General features: G+C 36.3%; 1 protein-coding gene and 1 non-coding gene across 3 annotated transcripts in view; both read left to right on the top strand.

Annotated features, from left to right (window-relative positions):
• The window catches only part of TMTC2 (transmembrane O-mannosyltransferase targeting cadherins 2), a 434,663-nt gene that overhangs the window by 208,233 nt on the left and 203,960 nt on the right, over positions 1-22,470 (top strand). The gene's annotated exons all lie outside the window — the stretch shown is intronic.
• On the top strand, positions 22,019-22,168 carry LOC123947696. The gene has a single exon (XR_006819781.1). It is a non-coding gene; the product is annotated as a U12 minor spliceosomal RNA (small nuclear RNA).

Genomic DNA, 22,470 nt, shown 5'->3' with positions numbered 1-22,470 from the left:
CCTGTCATAGTGACTGTGCTGCTAATTTATGGTTTAAATCTGGATAGTGGAGAAATGATAGCTGATTTGGACTATGTAAACCACGAGTCCTATCTCATTATGTGGTTGATAATGTCAGGAAAATACTAGACATAGTTGATTACTGTAGTTTGCTGATTTCACAATGACTCTTTGCATTTTTGTGCTTAGGAAAGAGGAAATTTTCTCTGATGACTGCTTTAATGAGCAAGCCACATAATATTTGAAAGTATATGTGTGTGTGTTTTAAACAACATATTTTGTGAACCATATTGATTAGTATCTGCTTGAAAAAAAAAGCATTTTTTAATTCATTGGAAGTGGTTAAATGTATGATCACCCTTCTGGCCTCTGGCTTTCTCTAAATCCCCACATCTTTGGCTCTCTGTAGAACTGAGCACCATTGATCTCTGCTACTCTGGCTTTCAAAGCACCTAACGATTTTCATTATCTTTCATTTTCCATAGCTCTCTCTTCTACAGGTTTGCCTCCTTCCTAAATTGATTCATTCTTCAAGGTTCTGTCCAAAGATTGCCTTTATTTTCCTTTCTTTTTTTTTTTTTTTAAGATTTTATTTATTTATTTCACAGACAGAGATCACAAGTAGGCAGAGAGGCAGGCAGAGAGAGAGGGGGAGGCAGGCTCCCTGCTGAACAGAGAGTCTGATGCAGGGCTCAATCCCAGGACACTGGGATCATGGCCCGAGCCAAAGGCAGAGGCTTTTTTTTTTTTTAAGATTTTTATTTATGTATTCGACAGAGAGAGAGATCACAAGTAGGCAGAGAGGCAGGCAGAGAGAGAGGAGGAAGCAGGCTCCCTGCAGAGCAGAGAGCCCGATGTGGGGCTCGATCCCAGGACCCTGAGATCATGACCTGAGCCGAAGGCAGCGGCCTAATCCACTGAGCCACCCAGGCGCCACTTTATTTTCCGTTCTGTTAAGATTCTAAAACACTTCCTGGTATAGAGTGGGGGGTGTGTGGGTCAATAAACATGTCATTGAATTTCTAAGTTATTTTCCCCCGTGACCTCATATCTATGTGGAACTTCTCTACCTGGATGACTTGCCAGTATCTCAAACTCATCACCATCTTCCCTAAAACCAACTACTTGCCAACTGCCTTATGAGTTAAGGTCATAAGCACAGACTAGCAAACTGATTATAGAGAAACAGATCAGTGAGCACATAAACATAAAAAAGAATGGTAGCCTATAGGTGGCATATCTGGTATGCTGGAAGATATTTAAAATTTTTAAAGTTACAGATTAAAAATCAAAGCATTTTTTAGAGTAGTTGGTTTATTAACTCTCATTTTGCTTTAAGAACATGTGACTGTGATTTTTAATTAAGCAGGGTTAATCTAAGGAAAACTTATTCAACAACGAAGTTTATTTTAATGCCTGTTTCTAATGTAAATATGTGAAATGATACAAAAGATGTATATTTAATGATGCATATATTTGAAACTCTAAAGGGGATTGCCCAAGCATTCTATGTGCATTCCCTCCTTCTGCAAATGACAATTATGGCCCATTTTGATACCAAGAACAGAGAAAGTAGTTGTTGCAGCCATGCAAGGCTTGGCAATTTTTCTTTCATCCCAGATTTGTGTAAAACTGATAGTTGTGTTTCAACCTCACGTAGTTTCAGATTTCAAGAAACAAGTATGTTGAAGGAGTAGCATTTTATGTAGGAAACAACTCATAATTTAAGTGAAATCCAAACCTTCAAGTCATGTGAAACTTGACTAATTCGTTGTAGATTTTATGGTGAGTTTTTGTTTACCTCTAGTTGAGTGTCTTCAGCAGTGGTGAACTGCTAGCATTTAAGCAGCTAGCAATGAAATTGTAAAGGTCATTGTATTTCCTAGATAACTCATTATGTTGCTTCTAAAGTAAGATGACAAATTTTCAAAAGAGGTTCAAATTTTTATAAAAAAATAGAGGGGCGCCTGGGTGGCTCGGTGGTTTAAGCCGCTGTCTTCGGCTCAGGTCATGATCTCAGGGTCCTGGGATCGAGTCCCACGTCGGGCTCTCTGCTCTGAAAGGAGCCTGCTTCCCTCTCACTCTCTCTGCCTGCCTCTCTGCCTACTTGTGATCTCTCTCTGATAAATAAAATCTTTAAAAAAAAAAAAAAAAGAAGGCCTTCTAAGGAAGGCATGCTTTCCCTTCTAAAAAAAAAAAAAAAATAGAATTTGGCAGTTAAGTCAGGAAGGGCAAGCAGTGTAGCATTTTACTAAGACTGGCTGGCCTGAGTTAAAAAGCTGTAAAATACGGACTTTTTTTTTTTTTTTTTAACAGAGAGATATGATTGGAGGGAGGTAGCTAAAGACACCAGTTGAGGCTGATGGGAAGAAAAATCCTACAGAGTTGAATCAGCCCTCCATGGGGTAGAGAGAAATTCTGTATTCCTTAATCTCAGTTCATCTCTTCTCTTTTGATTAGAAAAATCAAATATAAAATAATGGTGCTGATGAGAATAAAATGAAAATGTCTCATTAGCTCAACCAGACTCAAGTATTTAAAAAATAAGTATGTTAAACTGTTCAATTAGGGGCCCCCTTTAAACATTTGAGTTTAAAGGAATCAGCTATGGTTGCTTTTCAGTTGGTATGGAATACTCCCAGAAGTTCAAAAGCATCAGGTTTCCTTGACTCTACGAATGGAGTGGCATATAAATCTTTTCTTTTTGTTCCAGCTCTAATGAGTACAAATACAGTTGTTAGGGAAAAAAAAATACTGGACCACAACATGAAGCAGGTGACTTACTGCTTACCCTGTCTTTACAATTATCCATAACAAAACTTTTAGAATCTTTATGGGATTTTGAAAACCCTCAGACCTAAAATTAGTATTGTCTTAGATTGAATGTATTTACCGGTGGTTCTGTTTCAAAGGAATTCAGACTTGCATATGATTAAAACAAACATGACGTTAAATTATTCTGATTTCCATATTAGTTTTTGGGTTTGATTCTTAAAATGCTTAACATTTTTTTGCTTTTCTTTTATTATATATATAAAGTATATCAGGAGAAATGTATATATACACATCATATTTGTACCCATTTAGAGAATACCACTGAAACAAATAGACATTTTGCAGCTGAGGAAAAAATTATACCAGTATCTTTGAAGACCTTCCCTGATACCTCTCCTTATTTCAGTTTTGTTTCTTATAAGTACTTGGTTTTATTTTATTTTAGAACCTCTGCTACAATGTTAAAAACAGCAGTGAAGACAGCAGATTTTTTTTACCCCATTCTTGCCTTAAAAAGAATGTTTTTAATATTTCACCATTAATTATGTGCATTTTATAGGTTTTTCTGTAGAGGCTTGTATCTGTAGAGTTTTCATCTTGATTCTAGTTTAAAATTTGTTTTCAGGAATTAATATTGATAGTGATACAGATTTTCCCCCACTCAATCTGTTAATTTGATGGTTTATATTAATAGATTTCCTAATAAACCTACTTTGCATTCCTGGAGTAAACCCAGGAATTGCTTATAATGTATTATCATTTTTATATTTTTTTAAATTTGTTTTCACCCACATTCCTGAGTGAGATTGGCAGTTCTGATCTTGTGGTATCATATTCTGGTTTCAAAATCAATTAACCTTTCAGACGTAGTTTGGGAGTATACCTCTTTTGTGTTTCCTGAAGGATTTTATATAAAATTAGAGTTACCTTTTTCTTCTATAATTGGTAGAATTTATCTGCAAACCTTGCTGGTCTTAATTTTTTTCTATTGATTTAATTTCTTTCATGATTTTGGAAACATTAAGATTTATTTTTGGATCAATTTCAGTAAAATTTTTTCCCCTGGATTGTGTTCAATTTAACCAGTTTGAAATTTATTTGCACCAAGCTATACATAATGTTCTCACAAGTATCTCTTTTGAAATCTCTGTTGCAACTGTACTTTAAAACATATTTGAGACACTTTGAGCAACAGATGTAGGTTTGCCCCAAACTTTGTGAAGGTGGATTTATGTATAGGAAATCACAGAGGATTTTTAATTCTTTTTTCTGTTTTGTCCAGGTAGTTTTGGCAGACAATATATCTACCTTCTCCTTCTCTGAATTGTTTGGGAGAGGGGGTTTGTTTGTTTGTTTGATTGCTTCTTGTTTATCTTTTCAGGCTGTTCCCTTTCAGGGGGCTTGAGTTTCTGCAATCCACACTCCCGCTTAAAGTTGATAAAAGCCCAAGGCCTCGTTCATCATAGTGTCCCATATGCAGACTGAATGACATCTTAAGAGCTTGTTTACCCTTCTGGAGTCCTGCTTTGAAGCCATTTCTAGATGCAGGGATTTCCCCTTACTTTTCTACCAACTAATACATTCCATTAACAAATACTTTTATTTTTTGATCTAGCACTTTTGTGTGTTCTGTACTTGGAGGGGAGGTCTGGACATGGCACTCCATATAGTACCAGAAATGGAAGGCTTAGAAATCTCTTCAAATCTGTCATCTATTAAGAAATGGCTGGGGCACCCAGGTGGCTTAGTTGGTTAAGGGTCTTCCTTTGGCTCAGGTCATGATTCCGGGGTCCTGAGATTGAGTTCCACATCGGGCTCCCTGCTCAGCGGGCAGTCGGCTTCTCCCTTTCTCTCTGACTCTCCCTCCTGCTTGTGCTCTCGCTCACTCTCTTTCTCTCAAATGAATAAATGAAAAGTTTTTAAAAAAGAGATGGTTAACTATATTAGAAGCTGTTTTGAGAATAGAGTTATTTAACACATAGCTAATATTTTTGAAATTTTAAATTCTCTTTTAACAAAAGAGAGCCAAGCTGCTAATGTAAGCTAAAGGGTATATTATAGCACTATCTTACACAAAATGAAATTATAGGTATTTGACCCATATAAAACACAGAAGGGTAAAAATACATATGTTTCCTGCTTATAATATGAAGTTACAGATAATCTCACAGAGCAGATTTTCAAGAAGATAAACAGAACATTTTTTTTAAATTTTACTCTTATTTTGTATACACCTGTACAGCAATTACTGATGATCATGGATTTAAAAGAAAATTTCGGTTTAGTCTCAAGGGATTATGGAGAAATCTGAGATGTCCCAAGTCATATAATGATTTTTGAAAATGGGTTGGCTGTAGAAGACTGTTTATATACTCGAAAAGGAAGATGGTTAAAACAAAGTGTGAGCCCTGTGTTTACATACAGGTATTAAATTAGAAATCTCATCTTTTTAGCTTTGCATATTAGTTTTCAATTTGTCTGTAATTTTAAAATATGTGTATTACCAGCCAAGGGGATCTAGCAGGAATGTGCATATTATGTACTTACTAAAAATTAAATAAGGATAAAATGTATTAAAAGTTTTGATTTAAAAAATGATAATATTGTTTTCCAAATAAGAAACCATAATCCAATTTGATTAAATAGTAGAGAGAGATTTAAAAAAAAAACAAAAACAAAACCTTCTGCAGGGCAGAGCTATATTAAAGACTTTATTGGGTCTTGGATTTAGGATTCTAATTCCCAATAATAATACTAGCTGTCACTCTGAACATTCATTCAGTCATCTTAAACAGCATAATTCAATTCTTTTATGTAAAACACTGTGGGATATTCTATTAAAATATCAACATTAATATCTTTTTTGGAAGGACTGTAGACACACTTTAATTAGGAAAATTTTCTAGGGATTTTAGGTTTAGAAAGGAGGAACTGGATGAGATACTCAGTATAACAACTGAGAGTCAGATTTTGACAAAAACAGGTTACCGAGGTGTCAGGGTACTATTTTCTGTGAGGGCAGTTCTCCTGGATGGTAGAGGAAACTCACAGTTTTACAATGTTTGGGGCTTTGCATATTACAACTGGGAGTTTCTGTAATAAAGACATGTGATAAATGATTTTTTTTTCTCCTCTTCTCTTGGGGAAAGGGAGTAAATTTCTCAAGTTATTTATCACAAGAGTACCAGCAAAGAGCAGAAGGTCTCTGATATTTTGATATATTATCTGTTTTTATTTTATCACTTGGCTTACTCTGAGTTTTACAGTTTTACAAATAAGCTTTGGCGGTTTGGAAAACTGTTATTTGGTACCTCATTTTTCTACTTAACTCCAATTTTGAATAACCTGAGTATTTTCTAAGGATGGCTTTGAGTCATGTTCACCCTTAGTGGTTAAGATTGAAGAATATTGTCCGTATTTGTGGGAGTGTTGAAAACAATTTCAAAGAAATGAGTTTCTGTGAGGATATTAATTAATGATATTGCACAAATCTTTATATTCTGCATTTTTCTTATCTTTAGTCACAATGATATATTTGAGACAATTTTTGCCCTTGAATTCTGTTCCTTGGAGCACTGCTATGGGATTTTAAAATCTCTTTTGCTGTTACATATTAGGACAATGATTTTGAGATACTTTTTGAGGACAGGTGATACAAGCACTAAAGTCCATCTTGTGCCATGCCTCGTAGCTCTCTGGTATGATTCTAGAAGCAAGAGGTTATGTGGTGCTTTGCTCGGAGGCCTATCATGCTTTGGTTGTGGCTACTGGTTCTCATTCCCAAGTTGACACTAGAGTAGATATTTACTTTTGAGGTTTTAAATTAAAAGGTTGGGCTTAAAGAAGTGTATCCTAACCTCAATCCTGATTATTTGGTAGGAAAATACAGATTCTCTGTGAGTTTTGAACAATCTGACATGGAACTAGTCTGAAGGTCAATATTATTTAGGACTCACAATGAGATACACAGATTTATGTCTCTAAAACCACATAATAGGGGTGCCTGGGTGGCTCAGTGGGTTAAGCCTCTGCCTTCGGCTCAGGTCATGATCTCGGGGTCCTGGGATCGAGCCCCACATCGGGCTTTCTGCTCAGCAGGATGCCTGTTTCCCTCTCCCCCCTCTGCCTGCCTCTCTGCCTACTTGTGACCTCTCTCTCACTCTCTGTCAAATAAATAAATAAAAAATCTTAAAAACAACCACACAATCTAATCATAACTTCTAGATGTTAATATTCATTAATGACGAATAAGTGTCCAGGGGATGTATTTGTTGCAAAAGATCCTGTAATGGCCTCTGAGAATTCCCCGCCGTGGCCCATTCTAGTTAAGATTAGAGCCTCAGGAGAATAAGCCAGCCCTTCTCTTACACTGCTCGATTGATGTGATAAGGTCGTTTCAGTACATTGACCCTTCTGATTCTTCCTGTTTATTTTACCCATCTGGGTAGTACCTTCCTTTCACTGTTGGAGGTCACACTTTCCGAATTGTATATTTGATTCTGTTAAATGAGAAACAGCGTTCTTTGTTTCAGTAATTTTTCATATGATGTAAAAATGCCTCAAGTATTTGCTGCATAGCCTTTCTCAAGAACCCTTATCTGGTGACCTGTAACAGCAAAAACGGCAGAGGCAATTAACCTCCCTCTTTTTCTAGTTGTTAATAGTCAGCTGAAAGTACAGAAGAAAATAATTTCAAATGATAGTTGCCCAAGATTTGTGCATTATCAAAGATAACTGGTATTTATTTTTGGAAATTTCATATAGTTATTCAGTAGATAATTGTTCTTTTTTTCTCATTAGCATGCATAAATATTTTTTACTCACATACTTTATTCTCAAAATTTATATTTTTACTGATTATTTCTTTTTAAATTCCCCCTTTCTCTAGTATTAACTTTGTTTTTGCTGTATTCAGCTTTAGCTGCTGAGTTGATAAAAATGACTATCAAAAATTAATATATAGGGTGCCTGGGTGGCTCAGTGGGTTAAGCCGCTGCCTTTGGCTCAGGTCATGATCTCAGGGTCCTGGGATCGAGTCCCGCATCGGGCTCTCTGCTCAGCAGGGAGCCTGCTTCCCTCTCTCTCTCTCTGTCTGCCTGCCTCTCTGCCAACTTGTGATCTCTCTCTGCCAAATAAATAAATAAAATATTAAAAAAAAATTAATATATAGAGGTTAATGTAAGGTATAAAATGGTATCCTAATATATAGTAGTTGAGATGTACTTTATTTTTATTTTAGAAGCAGATCTCTTTTTTATAAAATTAAATATGAACTTTAGGATTTTCATTATTTTTCTCACCTTAAAACTGGCTTCAGGAGTGTTTAATTCTGCTTTGAGTTTTGCCTTTGTTAGTCTGGATTTACTTGGCAATGAAATAAATTCTCAGTGGCATTCCCAGAGGTACTGAGTACAGGAAGATGTAATATAGCAGTGTATATCTAATTGGTCATACTTCTAATGGATGATAATGAAATATCATTCCTTATCCATAATAATGTACTTTCCAGGGTATATACCTATTATTTTATTTAATTGTCTCACTCATGCTAGAGTTTAACTTGGGCAAGCATCGTTCCACCTGTTTCACAGATGAGAAATTAAGAGAGGCAGAACGCTTGAGGAGAAACAGCATGGTGAAGAGTGCAGACGTTGCAGTAAGAGGTAGGCGTGGGCACTGATCTTAACCCAGACCATTAACAGCTGTTTTCATTATCCTTATTTGTAGTGTTGTCAAAGCCCTCGGAGCCCGCAAGTTGCTGATGTGTATAGTGATCAGATAGTGCTACTGTGTGGCCCAGAGTATGTGTAGCATACCTACCAGGGTCTGGCACACATTTCTTGTTTACTAAATTACCGCTTTTACTGTTGCTGATAAATAAAAGAGTCAGGTAATTTACTCCTGTGTATTGGAATCTCATTGTTAACAGGACCAGGACTAAAACTTAGGTCTGGGAAATTTTGTCTTACATTTCCACATCAAAATTCTTTTTAGTGGGGGTGCCTGGGTGGCTCAGTTGGTTCAGCATCTGACTCTTGATCTTAGGTCAGGTTTTGATCTCAGGGTTGTGAGTTCAAACCCTGTGTTGGGCTTCATATTGGGTTCCAGGCTTGGTGTGACGTCTACTTATTTATTTTTATTTCTATTTTTTTAGATCTTGTTTATTTATTTGACAGAGAGGTAGAGAGAGAGCACAAGTAGGCAGAGTGGCAGACAGAGGAAGAGGGAGAAGCAGGCTGTCTGCTGAGCAGGGAGCCTGATGTGGGTCTCGATCCCAGAACCCTGGGATGATGACCTGAGCTGAAGACAGCCACTTAACCAACTGAGCCACCTAGGCACCCCGCGTCTACTTATTTAAAAAAAAATAAAATAAAATTGCTTTTAATGACACGTCTTAGGAAACTGACCTGGGGCCATTTGAGGGCAGGCTCCTTCCTAATGATGATAGGATTCACTGTGAGGTAAAGTAGATGATGAGACTGGATTATAAGAGAAAAGGAGGGAATTAAAAATTAATAAAAGAATTCTCTTTTTCCACACTGGAGTTTACAACTCTTGATAAGTAGTATAAAAACTCTTGGCCTCTCTAAGCATGTTTTTCATCTTTCAGAGCTGAGCCAGACTCAGATGATACCAGTCATGACAGAAACAAGGGATTTTGGGGACATATAAATTTCTAACAAAAAGTCATAAGCAGCTCAATCACTTTTTAGAATTTATTATCAATCTAAAGGTGCCCATTGAACAACTTCATGGACTCAGTCTGACGTCAGGAGAGATCAGTCAGATAGTGAGGAAATTCTAAAAAGCCTCCTCTGAATTGGTATGTTGGTAAATAGGGTGACTCTCTGTGGCATGCCAATTATATATTCACCGAGTGTTTTACGGTCTACTTTTAGCAGCATGAAAGGGGTCTATTTGTAAGATTTGAGAAGCTCAAGCAAGGCTCAGGTGCTTCCAAACTGTTTCCCCTTTCCAGTCCTTAACACTTGTAAATGCGGTTGTATTTACTGTTATTTTACACAGTACTGTGGGTTAGTTAATCTGAAATTTTGCATTGGGGTTAGAAAGGATGTAGGGGCGCCTGGATGGCTCAGTGGGTTAAAGCCTCTCCCTTTGGCTCAGGTCATGATCTCAGGGTCCTGGGATAGAGCCCTGCATCAGACTCTCTGCTCAGTGGGGAGCCTGCTTCCCCCTCTCTCTCTGCCTGCTTCTCTGCCTACTTGTGATCTCTCTCAAATAAATAAATAAAATCTTAAAAAAAAAAAAAAGAAAGGGATGCAGAGCAGATTTTCGTTTTGTTTTGTTTTAATGGTGAGTCTATGGGAAAAATTCTAATGACAAATGAGAAGTTAATGAATGAAGGCAGGTTCAAAGGAGATCCAGCAGCACAGATCAGGAATGGTATTGGCAGCAGACACTAGACTATGGATGTGGGTGCTGCTCATTGCAAAATCAGGACTATGGTAGGGATTATAGGTGCTAAAATGCTAAGGAACAACCTTAAACATATTAAAACAAAAAGCCTGGACTGAATTGAGTTTATGGATATTGCAGTATGCACATAGATATTATAGTGAGTAACTGTTTTCAAGACAGCATTAACATATTATTGGAATATTAAATGTTACCTTGCCATTTTCAATAATTTCCTTAATAAGAATCAAATTAGTTCTAAGTCTCTAGTAACCAAAGATGAAGAACCAACAAAAGTAATTGTATATTATTAAATTGCTCTAATTATAATTACATATAAATATATATGCATTCTGGTGTCCTATGAATCATAATCTTTATATTATGTCCACTTATGTCTAGTTAACATTTTAACTAGATAGTTGCTTTTCTCTCACCCACTTAATAACATGTTCTTTTTTTGTAATAATCCAAGGCTTAGTTGCTTTAGGAAAAATAAATTCTTACAGGTTTATAAGGGCTTTTATCTCCCTGGAGTCATGTGATGTGACTATCAAATAATGAGTAAAGAGCCCAGGCTACAAATGTTGACCCCCTTACAATCTTCACTAATGGAAGGAGTGTAGTTAAAAAAAACCAACACATATTCACATTTATCTTAAGTTCCATGCACTTAATGGCTATTTTTTTTTTGTTGTTTCCTTCTGCTTTTTGCTTTTTTCTGTCTCCATTAAAATGAGAGAGTTTAACATAATTAACCTTTATAATTTAAAATGATACTTAAATTATATCTTTGGTTATACCATTTTGGGGAACACACAGAAAGTCCCGGTATCCCATTGTGATTATAAGCAAGGGCCCATAGGGTTAGCTTCCAAGTCTGGCTTGACTAATCTCAGGCTCGGTTTCCTCAACTAGTATCAGCTGGATGGTAATCTCCTGTATTATGTGAATTAAAAGAGTATATATATATATATATATATATATACACACACACAAACACACATACAAAGATTAGCCTAGAAATAGGCCTAGAACCTAAGTTGGCAGAATTCTTATCTGATGCATGAGGCACTCCTGTATTTATTTTCTTTCCCACCTGGTCTGGCTTTGATATCTGGTGAGATTTCCGTATTTAACCCTTTCTGGTGGTAGCATTCTAGTTTCCAACAAGTAACTCCTATTTGAAGGAAACAAAACTCAGGATTTATCACCTTATTTTATGTGGTTAAATGTTTCAGTTTTGCCATATCCTTACATAGAACTCATGATTTTGATATAGGATCTAAAGATCTGTGGGAAAGTTCTATGGTGAAAATAAATGCTAACTTAGGGCCGAAGTCAAAAGTGAGAGTCCTGACTGATTTTGGTGGTTGTGTTCAGTGCACCAGTGAGATGAACATGCTGATAGGATAACCCTCAGGTGTGATGGCTGATCTAGACCTGAATGGTAAGTAGCTTCAAATTTAAATAGTAATATTGGAAGTCATTCTTAGCTAATTTTTTGAAGAGCATTATATGCCAAAATCATAAGAAAATTATTTTAGCTTTTATAATAGGCAAACGTACATGTCTTCAGACTTTTAGTATAAAGTAAAAATATCCTTGAGAAAATTGCTCAAATCTCCTCCATGCATTGATTTTGTGAAATGTATGAAGAGATAGGAAATTGCAGTAGAGTAAGTTTGAAGTTAGTCTGTGAATTTAGAAATACTATGTATTTGAATGAGGGCTTTGAAAAAAAAAAATTGGAGGTATTTGTTGCTGTAGATCACTTAGCATTTCTAGAGGGAGCTCACATTTGATTTTCCCTTTAGAACAACTTTAGCAAGATGGGAATACTTAATTGTTCTTCTGCCTTTCAAGGAACATAAAATAAACTGTGGCAGATTGTGGGCTAAGTACAAGAGGAGCTTTCGTTGTGAATTAAGGTCAAGTTTCTTCGTAAGTGGATACCTTGTAGATGCAGTTGAATATCAGTGTGAAGGGCCCTTGAGATAGAAGAGTTATTCCTACTGCTTCACTTCCTGATATTTTAGCAGAAAAAAAATTTGATTTCTTTTTGAAAATAAAATAACTTCAGAGATCAGATTTTCTAAAACTTAGTGATACCTAGAAGCAGCTGTTTGTTTTCCCTTCATATAATCATCATATATACTTAGTCTTAGGAAATTAATCATGTACTTGTTAAACAATGCTTTGTAAAATCTCTCTTCTGTGCAAGGCATCTACAGGCCACTTACAAGATCTTGATTAATGTATGGAAGTCCCCAGCACCTCTGAGCAACAATTCTTTGTTACACAGTGTATGTTCTTTTTCCAGTAAGCTGTTAACAGGAAAATGGGACATTTAAAATTACATATCCAAATAAATATAAAACAATAAATTGGCATTAATTTTTCTGTGGTATGGAAAATACATTATGAAATATGGGTATAGGATAGTTTTTTTTTTTTTTTAATTAACATATAGTGTATTATTTGCCCCAGGGGTACAAGTCTGTGAATCGTAGGCTTACATGCTTCACAGCACTTATCATAGCACATACCCTCCCCAATGTCCATAACCCAAGCACCCTCTCCATACTCGCCTCTCCCTGCCAACCCTCAGTTTGTTTTGTGAGATTAAGAGTCTCTTATGGTTTGTGTCCCTCCCAATCCCATCTTGTTGAATTTTTTCCATCTCTACCCCCAACCCCCCCACTTTACCTCTCAAATTCCTCATATCAGGGAGATCATATGATAATTGTCTTTCTCTGGTTGACTTATTTAGCTAAGCATAATACTCTTTAGTTCCATCCATGTCATTGCAAATGGCAAGATTTCATTTCTTTTGTTGGCTACGTAGTATTCCATTGAATATATAGACCACATTGTCTTTATCCATTCATCTCGTTGATGGACATCTAGGTTCTTTCTGTAGTTTGGCTATTGTGGACATTGTTGCTGTAAACATTCGGGTACACATGGCCCTATGTATCACTACATTTGTATCCTTAGGGTAAATACCCAGTAGTGTGATTGCTGGGTCATAGGGTAGCTCTATTTTCAACTTTTTGAGGAATGTACATGCTGTTTTCAGAGTGGATGCACCAACTTGCATTCCCACCAATAGTGTGGGAGAGTTCCCCTTTCTCCACATCATTGCCAGCATCTGTCGTTTCCTGAGTTGTTAATTTTAGCCATTCTTACTGGTATGAGGTGGTACCTCATTGTGGTTTTGATTTGTATTTCCGTGATGCCGAGTGATGTGGAGCACTTTTTCATGTGTCTGTTGGCCATCTGGATGTCTTCTTTGCAGAACTGTCTGTTCATGTCTTCTGCCCATTTTTAATTGGATTCATTGTTTTTTGAGTGTTGAGTTTGATAAGTTCTTTATAGATTTTAGATACTAGCTCTTTATCTCATATGTCATTTCCCATCATCTTCTTTTGTGGGCTGTTTCCTTTCTTGTGCAAAAGCTTTGGATCTTGATGAAGTCCCAATAGTTCACTCTTGCCCTTGCTTCCCTTGCCTTTGGCGATGTTTCTAGGAAGAAGTTGCTGCGACTGAGGTCGAAGAGGTTGCTGCCTATGTTCTCCACAAGGATTTTGATGGATTCCTGTTTCACACTGAGGTCGTTCATCCATTTTTGGTCTATTTTTGTGTGTGGTGTAAGGAAATGATCCAGTTTCATTTTTCTGCATGTGGCTGTCAAGTTTTCCCAACATGATTTGTTGAAGAGACTGTCTTTTTTCCATTGGACATTCTTTCCTGCTTTGTCAAAGATCAGTTGACCATAGAGTTGAGGGTCTATTTCTGTGTTCTCTCTTCTGTTCCATTGATCTATGTGTCTGTTTTTGTGTCAGTACCATACTGTCTTGATGATGACAGCTTTGTAATAGAGTTTGAAGTCTGGATTTGTGATGCTACCAACTTTGGCTTTCTTTTTCAACATTCCTCTGGCTATTCAGGGTCTTTTCTGGTTCTGATAAATTTTAGAATTATTTGTTCCTTTTTTTTTAAAAAAAAATGGATGGTATTTTGATAGGGATTGCATTAAATGTGTAGATTGCTTTAGGTAACATGGACATTTTCACAATATTTTTTCTTCCAATCCATGAGTATGGAATGTTTTTCCATATCTTTGTGTCTTACTGAATTTCTTTCATGAGTATTTTGTAGTTTTCTGTGTACAGATTCTTTGCCTCTTTGGTTAGGTTTATTCCTAGGTATCTTATGATTTTGGGTGCAATTGTAAATGGGTTTGACTCCTTAATTTCTCTTTCTTCAGTCTTGCTGTTGGTGTATAGAAATGCAACTGATTCTGTGCATTGATTTTGTATCCTGACACTTTACTGAATTCCTGTATGAGTTCTTGCAATTTTGGAGTGGAGTCTTTTGGGTTTTCCACATAAAGTATCATATCATCTGCAAAGAGAGAGTTTTGACTTCTCTTTGCCTATTTAGATGCCTTTTATTTCCTTTTATTGTCTGATTGCTGAGGCTAGGACTTCTAGTACTATGTTGAATAGCAGTCGTGATAATGGACATCCCTGCCATGTTCCTAACCTTAGGGGAAAAGCTATCAGTTTTTCTGTATTGAGAATGATATTTGCTATGGGTTTTTCATAGATGGCTTTGATGATATTGAGGTATGTACCCTCTACCCCTACACTTTGAAGAGTTTCAATCAAGAAAGGATGCTGTACTTTGCCAAATGCTTTTTCAGCATCTATCAAGAGTGTTATATGGTTCTTGTTGTTTCTTCTATTAATGTTTTGTATCACATTGATTGATTTGTGGATGCTGAACCAACTTTGCAGCCCAGGAATAAATCCCACTTGGTCGTGGTAAATAATCCTTTTAATGTACTCTTGTATCCTATTGGCTAGTATTTTGGTGAGAATTTTTGCATCTGAGTTCACCAAGGATATTGGCATGTAATTCTCCTGTTTGGTTGGGTCTTTGCCTGGTTTTGGGATCAAGGTAATACTGGCTTCATAAAATGAGATTGGAAGTTTTTCCTTCCATTTCTATTTTTTGGAATAGTTTCAGGAGAATAGGTATTAGTTCTTCTTTAAATGTTTGGTAGAATTCCCCTGGGAAGCCGTCTGGCCCTGGGCTCTTGTTTGTTGGGAGATTTTTGATGACTGCTTCAATCTCCTTACGGGGTGTGGGTCTGTTCAGGTTTTCTATTTCTTCCTGGTTTAGTTGTGGTAGTTTATATGTCTCTAGGAATGCATCCATTTCATCCAAATTGTCAGATTTGCTGGTGTATAGTTGCTCATCATATTTTCTTATAAATTGATAGTATTTCTTTGGTGTTGGTTGTTATCTCTCCTCTTTCATTCATGATTTCATTTATTTGGGTCTTTTTTCTTTTTGATAAGTCTGGCCAGGTGTTTGTCAATCTTATTAATTCTTTCAAAGAACCAGCTCCTAGTTTCATAGATTTGTTCTATTGTTTTTTGTTTGTTTGTTTGTTTTAATTTCCTTGATTTCTGCTCTGATCTTCATGATTTCTCTTCTCCTGCTGGCTTTAGGCTTTCTTGGCTGTTCTTTCTCCAGCTCCTTTAGGTATAGGGTTAGTTTGTGTACTTGAGACCTTTCTTTTTTCTTGAGAAAGGATTATATTGCTATATACTTTTCTCTCAGAACCACCTTTCCTGTGTTCCAAAGATTTTGACAATCGTGTTTTCATTTTCATTTGTTTCCATGATTTTTAAAAATTCTTCCTTAATTTCCTGGTTGATACATTAATTCTTTAGTAAGATGCTCTTTAGCATCGATGTATTTGAGTTCTTTCCAACTTTCCTCTTGTGATTGAGTTCTAGCTTCAGAGCATTGCGGTCTGATAATATGCAGGGAATGATCCCAGTCTATTGGTACTGGTTGAGACCTTATTTGTGACCAGGATGTGATCTATTCTGGAAAATGTTCTATGTGCACTAGAGAAGAATGTATATTCTATTGCTTTGGGATGGAATGTTCTAAATATATCTGTGATGTCCATGTGGTCCAGTGTGTCATTTAAGACCTTTATTTCTTTGTTGATCTTTTGCTTGGATGATCTGTCCATTTTAGTGAGAGGAGTGTTAATGTCCCCTACTATTATTGTATTATTGTTCAGGCATTTCTTTGATTTTGTTATTAATTGTTTTATATAGTTGGCTGCTCCCATGTTAGGGGCATAGATATTTAAAATTGTTAGACCTTCTTGTTGGACATACCCTTTGAGTATGTTGTAGACCCTTTGAGTATGATACAGAGATTTCTCATCTCTTATCATAGTCTTTGGCTTAAAATCTAATTGTTCTGATACAAGGATTACCAACCCAGCTTTCTTTTGATGTCCATTAGCATGATAAATTGTTTTCCACCCACTCACTTTAAATTTTCAGGTGTCTTTGTGTCTAAAAAATGAGTTCTTTGTAGACAGCATGTTGATTTTTTTTTTTTAAACAATTTATTCTGATACCCTGTATCTTTCGATTGGGGCATTTAGCTCATTTACATTCACTGTAACTATTGAAATATATGAATTTAGTGCCATTGTATTGTCTGTAAGGTGACTGTTACTGTATGTTGTCTACTAGTTTTAGGCTCTCTCTTTGCTTAGAGGACCCTTTTCAATATTTCACATAGGGCTGGTTTGGTGTTTATAAATTCTTTTCGTTTTTGTTTGTCCTGGAAGCATTTTATCTCTCCGTCTATTTTTCAATGACAATCTCGCTGAATATAGTATTCTTGGCTGCATGTTTTTCTCATTTAGTGCTCTGAATATAACATGCCAGTTCTTTCTGTCCTGCCAGGTCTCTCTGGATATGTCTGCTACCAATCTTATATTTTTACCATTGTATGTTACAGACTTCTTGTCCTGAGCTGCTTTCAGGATTTTCTCTTTGTCACTAAGTCTTGTAAGTTTTACTAGTAGATGATGGGGTGGGACCTATTTTTATTGTTTTTGAGGAGTTTCTTTGTGCCTCCTATTTTTGCTGCTTGTTCCCTTTGCCATATTAGGGAAATTTTCTACTATAATTTGCTCCAATATAATTTCTGCCCCCCTCTCTCTTTCTTCCTCTTCTGGAGTCTCAATTCTTATATTGTTTCATCTTATGGTATCACTTATCTCTCGAATTCTCCCCTTGTGGTCCAGGAGTTGTTTGTCTCCCTTTGCTCAACTTCTTTATTCTCTGTCATTTGGTCTTCTATATCACTAATTCTCTCTCTGCCTCATTTATCCTATCAGTAAAAGCCTCCGTTTTTGATTGCACTTCGTTATTAGTTTTTTTGTGATTTCATCTTGGTTAGATTTTAGTTCTTTTATTTCTCCAGAAAGGACTTTTTTTCTCCAGACAGCATTTCTCTAATATCTTCCATGCCTTTTTTGAGCCCATCCACTACCTTGAGAATTGTTATTCTGAACACTAGATCTGACATATTACCAATGTCCGTATTGATTAGGTCCCTAGCCTTCGGTACTGCCTCTTGTCCTTTTTTTTTTTTTTGTGGTGAGTTTTCTGCCTTGTCATTTTATCCAGATAAGAATATATGAAAGAGAGAATAAAATATTAAAAGGGTGTTAAAGACCCCAGAAAAATGTATGCTAACCAAATCAGAAGAGACCCTAAATCAGAGGGGAAAGAAAGGGGGTAAAAAGAAATTTAAAAAATCTTTTAAATATATATATATATATTAGACTTGTGATTAGAACAGAGCCACCCACTTGATTTTGGGTGTATTTTGGTCTGTTAGAAGAAACTGCAATCCAAAATTTTAAGGAAAGAAAACATATATACAGAAAAATAAGGGTAAATATGATGAAGGGATAGCATATGAATGTAAAGATGAAAATTAAAAAAAAATCTAAAAAAGGCATTGATAAAAAAGGCATTTTTTCTTTGGAAAAAGAAGAAAAAGGAAGTGGAGAGAATTTGCTCAGGCTGGAGACTAGAACAACACCCTGTGCTAGATTTAGGGTATATTTTGATCTATTAGAAGAAATTGTATCCCTAAATTTTTTATTAGAAAAAACCCTATATGTATACAAAAAATAAAGTTAGATACAATGAGGGATAAAATATGACTATAAGAATGAAGTTTTAAAAAGATTTTTTAAAAGAAATGTATTGTTAAGATAAACTAGTTTAAAAATGTTAAAAGAGGAAAGAGGAAAAGTTAAAAAAATTAGAACAAGAAAAAAATAAAATAAGAAAATTTAATTAACTTTGCAAGACAAATGAATCATCGGCAGAAAGCCATGAATTCCATGCTTTGCTTTCCCTTCCTCTGGAAGTGTGCTTGGTCTTGGCTGGATGTTCTTGCTGATATTCTGGGGAGGGACCTATTGTAGTGATTCTCAAATGTCTGCCCGAGGCAGAGTTGTGGTGCCCTTGCCAGCGGCAGGGCTAAGTAATCTGCTTGGGTTTGCTCTTGGGAGCTTTTGTTCCCTGAATGCTTTCCTTAGAGCTCTGGAGGACGATGAGAATGAAAATGGCGGCCTCCCAATCTCCTGCCCGGGGGAGCCAAGATCTCAGTGCCCCACTCCTCAGTGTGCCCTCAGAGTAAAGCGTTCAGTCACTCCCATCTCCCTGGTCTCCAGCCACACTCTGAGCTCACCCAGCCTGTGACCAAGCGTTTCTGTCTCTGGCACACAGCCCCGTTTGGAGTCTCCAAACTCAGCAAATTCCTGCCGTGTTCTCTTCTGGCGGATGAGGGTTGGTCTCCCCAGATCTGCCAGTTGTGGGGTCCCTGCTTAAAGAGCAATGGTCCGACTTTGCCGCAGATCGCCGTTTAAGGGACGGCCAAGATGAGAGCCCCTCCTCGGCTCTTTCTCTGTAGTCGGCTTTCCCGCTGTGATACCTGTGAGCTCTGCTACGCTCAGATACCACTGATCCTTCTGTGACCCCCTGGGATCTGGAACCACACTGTCCCCGTGAGGGCTCCACCCCCGCTTAGCCTCAGGTGTAATGTCCCTCAGTGGAGCAGACTTCTGAATGTTTAGATTTTGTGTTCTGTTGCTGCACTGATTGCTGGGAGCCAGCCTCTCTCCCTGCGGTTTATCTTCTCATTGCTTTGGATTCACTTCTCTGCTCATCCTACCTTTCAGAAAGTGGTCAATTTCTTGTTTCTGGAATTGCTGCTCTTCTTCTCTTCGATCTTCTGTTGGGTTTGTAGGTGTTCGGAATGGTCTGCTCCACTTTTTCATCTACTTTATCTCATAAGGCTAGAAGATAAGTCCATGGGATGGGATAGCAGTTGCCTCAAATGAGAGAAACTTCTGATTATATTCATTTTGTAAAATAAGAATAAAATGAGTATTCTGAATATTTTTAGATGCTATTGGGAAGAACTTTTAAAAACTACATTGAGATTTTAGAATAATTACATTTCTTAAACTTCAAATATTACATTATCTCCAGAGCTTAAAGTGTGAATTGGATTCATGTGCACACACTGTCTATTAAAATATAAACTTTCAAAGCATTGGTATATTTTTTTAGGTTTCATAATTCCTTGGACGAATTTTAGTGATTTTATTCTAATAAAACTGTACTTTAACAAAAGGTACATTTATGAAACGAATGTATCACTAAAATATATGGGTCTAAACATGTAAAAAAATAATGGAAGTGACAGTAAATATTAATGAAAATATAAGATCTTTATGTTCTGTTGGTCCGAAGTGTAATTACCAAGTGAAAATTTGAAGATAATCCCAAACATCTGTTTCTGATTGTCTTAGTACAAGAAAAAGTTTAGTGACTGTTAAATCCTTTATTCCTTAAGTAGGATATAGGATAACCCCATCTCTATGTTAAAAGAATGTGGGACGTGACCTTAATTTTTCTTTTCTCTCTTCTTTCCTTTCCACCCCTCCCCTCCATTTCCCTTGTGTTCCCTCCACCACCCCAAACCCAGTTGCAGGCAGTTAGATTATCTTCCTAGGTTCATGGTCAGTTTGAGCATGGCTGGGATGATCCCTGCAGCTTTCCTCTCTTCTATTCCTGTGATTATTCCCTTTTATCTCTATTCCTAACTTCTTTTTTCCTTTGCACCATGGACAACTGCTCTAATGTACTTGATTTGCATCCTTCGATTTATAATCTATCTTTGTAAACTATGTAGTGATACTTTGGGTGGGAATGAATTTTTAATATGTATTTCTGGATCTGTGACACAGAATGCCTCTGATATTTTGATTCTTTGTCAGCTTTTTAAGGTCCATTCATGTTACAGTGTTTACAGGGAATTTGCGTGTCCTCATTTCTTTATTGTAATCTATAAAGTGTATGTCCCACGTGCTACTCCCATGACAATGACATGTTGATTTGGTTCCCAGTGTCAGCCAACACTAAGAAGCTCTCATTAAACACCCTCTTACATGTTCTCTGGGAGTGGGATTGCTGGTTAGGGCTTGTCCTGGGCTTAGTGATTCTTGTTGATTAGACAGAGTTCTGTCAGATGGCCCTCACAGTTTTACACGGCCACTAACAGTATACAGGGCCTTCCCCCACAACCCAGCAGAACTTGGCTTTATCCAGTTTTCTAAATATTTCCAATCTCAAATCTCATTGTAATAACTTGTGTTTCTCTGGGTTATTGAGGAATTTGGATATTAGTTAAAATGCCTTAAATTTTTTGTTTTGTTTCCATTTTTGTTCACATCCTTTGCCCATTTTTTTTTCTCTGTTGGATTTCTTATCTTTTTCTGGTTGCTTTGTTAGTTTTTTTCTTCAAAAGTACAGTCTCTTATTTACATTGTTTGAAATATCTTCTCCTAGTGTATGAATGCATGTTTTACTTTGTCCATATTATCCCTCAATAATTAGAAGTCCTTAATTTTGAGATACTCAAGTTCATAATTTTTAAAAAACCTTTTGAGTTCTGTTTAGAGGTCTTTTTAAGAAGTCCCTTTTCCTTCCACAGAGGAATTCTCCTACATGTTCTTGTTAGCTTAACCTTTTCACATTTAACTTCTAAAACTATCTGGAACTTACCTTTGTATATGGTAACTATGGTATAAAAATCAAGTTTTTAATTTCTCTTTTATTATGCTTAGAAAAAAATTTGAGCTTATTAATAAACAATGTGAAAATATTGATTGAAATTACATAGAATTTATAGATTAATTTTGGAGACTTGACATCTTTATAATGATAAATTGTCCCACCCATGAGCCTTGGGATATTTCTCTGTATTTTTCAAGTTTTTGGCTTGGATACTTCCAAATAGTCAGACTAGCTAGATTTAAAAATTGATCTGATATAAAAAAGTTGACTTGGTTGATGTGATCAAATTTAAGTAATAGAAAAAAAAAAACTATAGCTGCACTGATTAATTCTATAGGATAATTATATAGATGTGAAATCATAACATTAACCTTAAAATGTACTTTTTTTAATGTGTTTTCCTCTAAACCATATCTGTGGTAGCTAAATCTTAAGTGGTTTTTTAATTCAATGATTTTTTTACACTTTTGTTTTATCATTGAAAAATGTTAAATGAAGAGCTTCTATGAAAAGAATTACTATTTAGTTGACAGCTAGTGGCATTTTAAAATTTAGGTCAGAATTCTATAGGGCAGTTTTATATTTTTAGAAGTGAGTTTATGTTAACATTGAGCTTTTGTAGCCTTGATGCAAGAATCAATCACATTCAAATTAGAATAGTGACAGCAGTTTTCATACCAAAAAACAAAAGAAAACAAAACAAAAAAAGGATACAATAATTTTAGTGTAAGTTTTGGCAGCTCTTACCTTAAATGAAAAAATAAAACCCAAAATTTATTTTGGTAAATACCGTATTCTATTTTGTGAAGAATTGTAAGAGAAAAGGGATTTTGATGCCTTAAACTTATGAATAAGAAGAACAACGATTGGGCGTGATACCAGAATGCTCTCGGCCAATGTGAGATAAATTTTTGAGCTGGTGAAGGTGGCCCTCAGGGTGACCTCCTTACTTTGCTGGATGCCTGGGAGTCACGATTTGCCTGTGTTCTCCTTCAGAACGCTGAAAGAGTAGACTGGTAGGAAGGTAATAAAGGAGCATGAGGAAAAAGAACAAGGCAGGGAAGATATTGAAAAGGAATTGTTTTCATATTTGAGTATGATGAAATCCTCCATCAATGTCTTTCAGCCAAAGACATTCAGGAACATACTGATAGTAAAGAATTTGGCTTAATTACTACTCTCATTGAGGGAACATTACACTTGAGGACCCTGAGGTTATATCATAAGATTTGAATTTAGGTTGGGTGATTTGGGAGAGGGTCTAAAAGAGCAGGACTGTTCTCTA

The sequence above is a fragment of the Meles meles genome, chromosome 7 (assembly GCF_922984935.1).
Source record: "Meles meles chromosome 7, mMelMel3.1 paternal haplotype, whole genome shotgun sequence".
In the NCBI taxonomy this organism is placed as follows: domain Eukaryota; kingdom Metazoa; phylum Chordata; class Mammalia; order Carnivora; family Mustelidae; genus Meles; species Meles meles.
The sequence above is the reverse complement of the archived record's forward strand: the minus strand, read 5'-3'. Positions and strand labels throughout refer to the sequence as shown.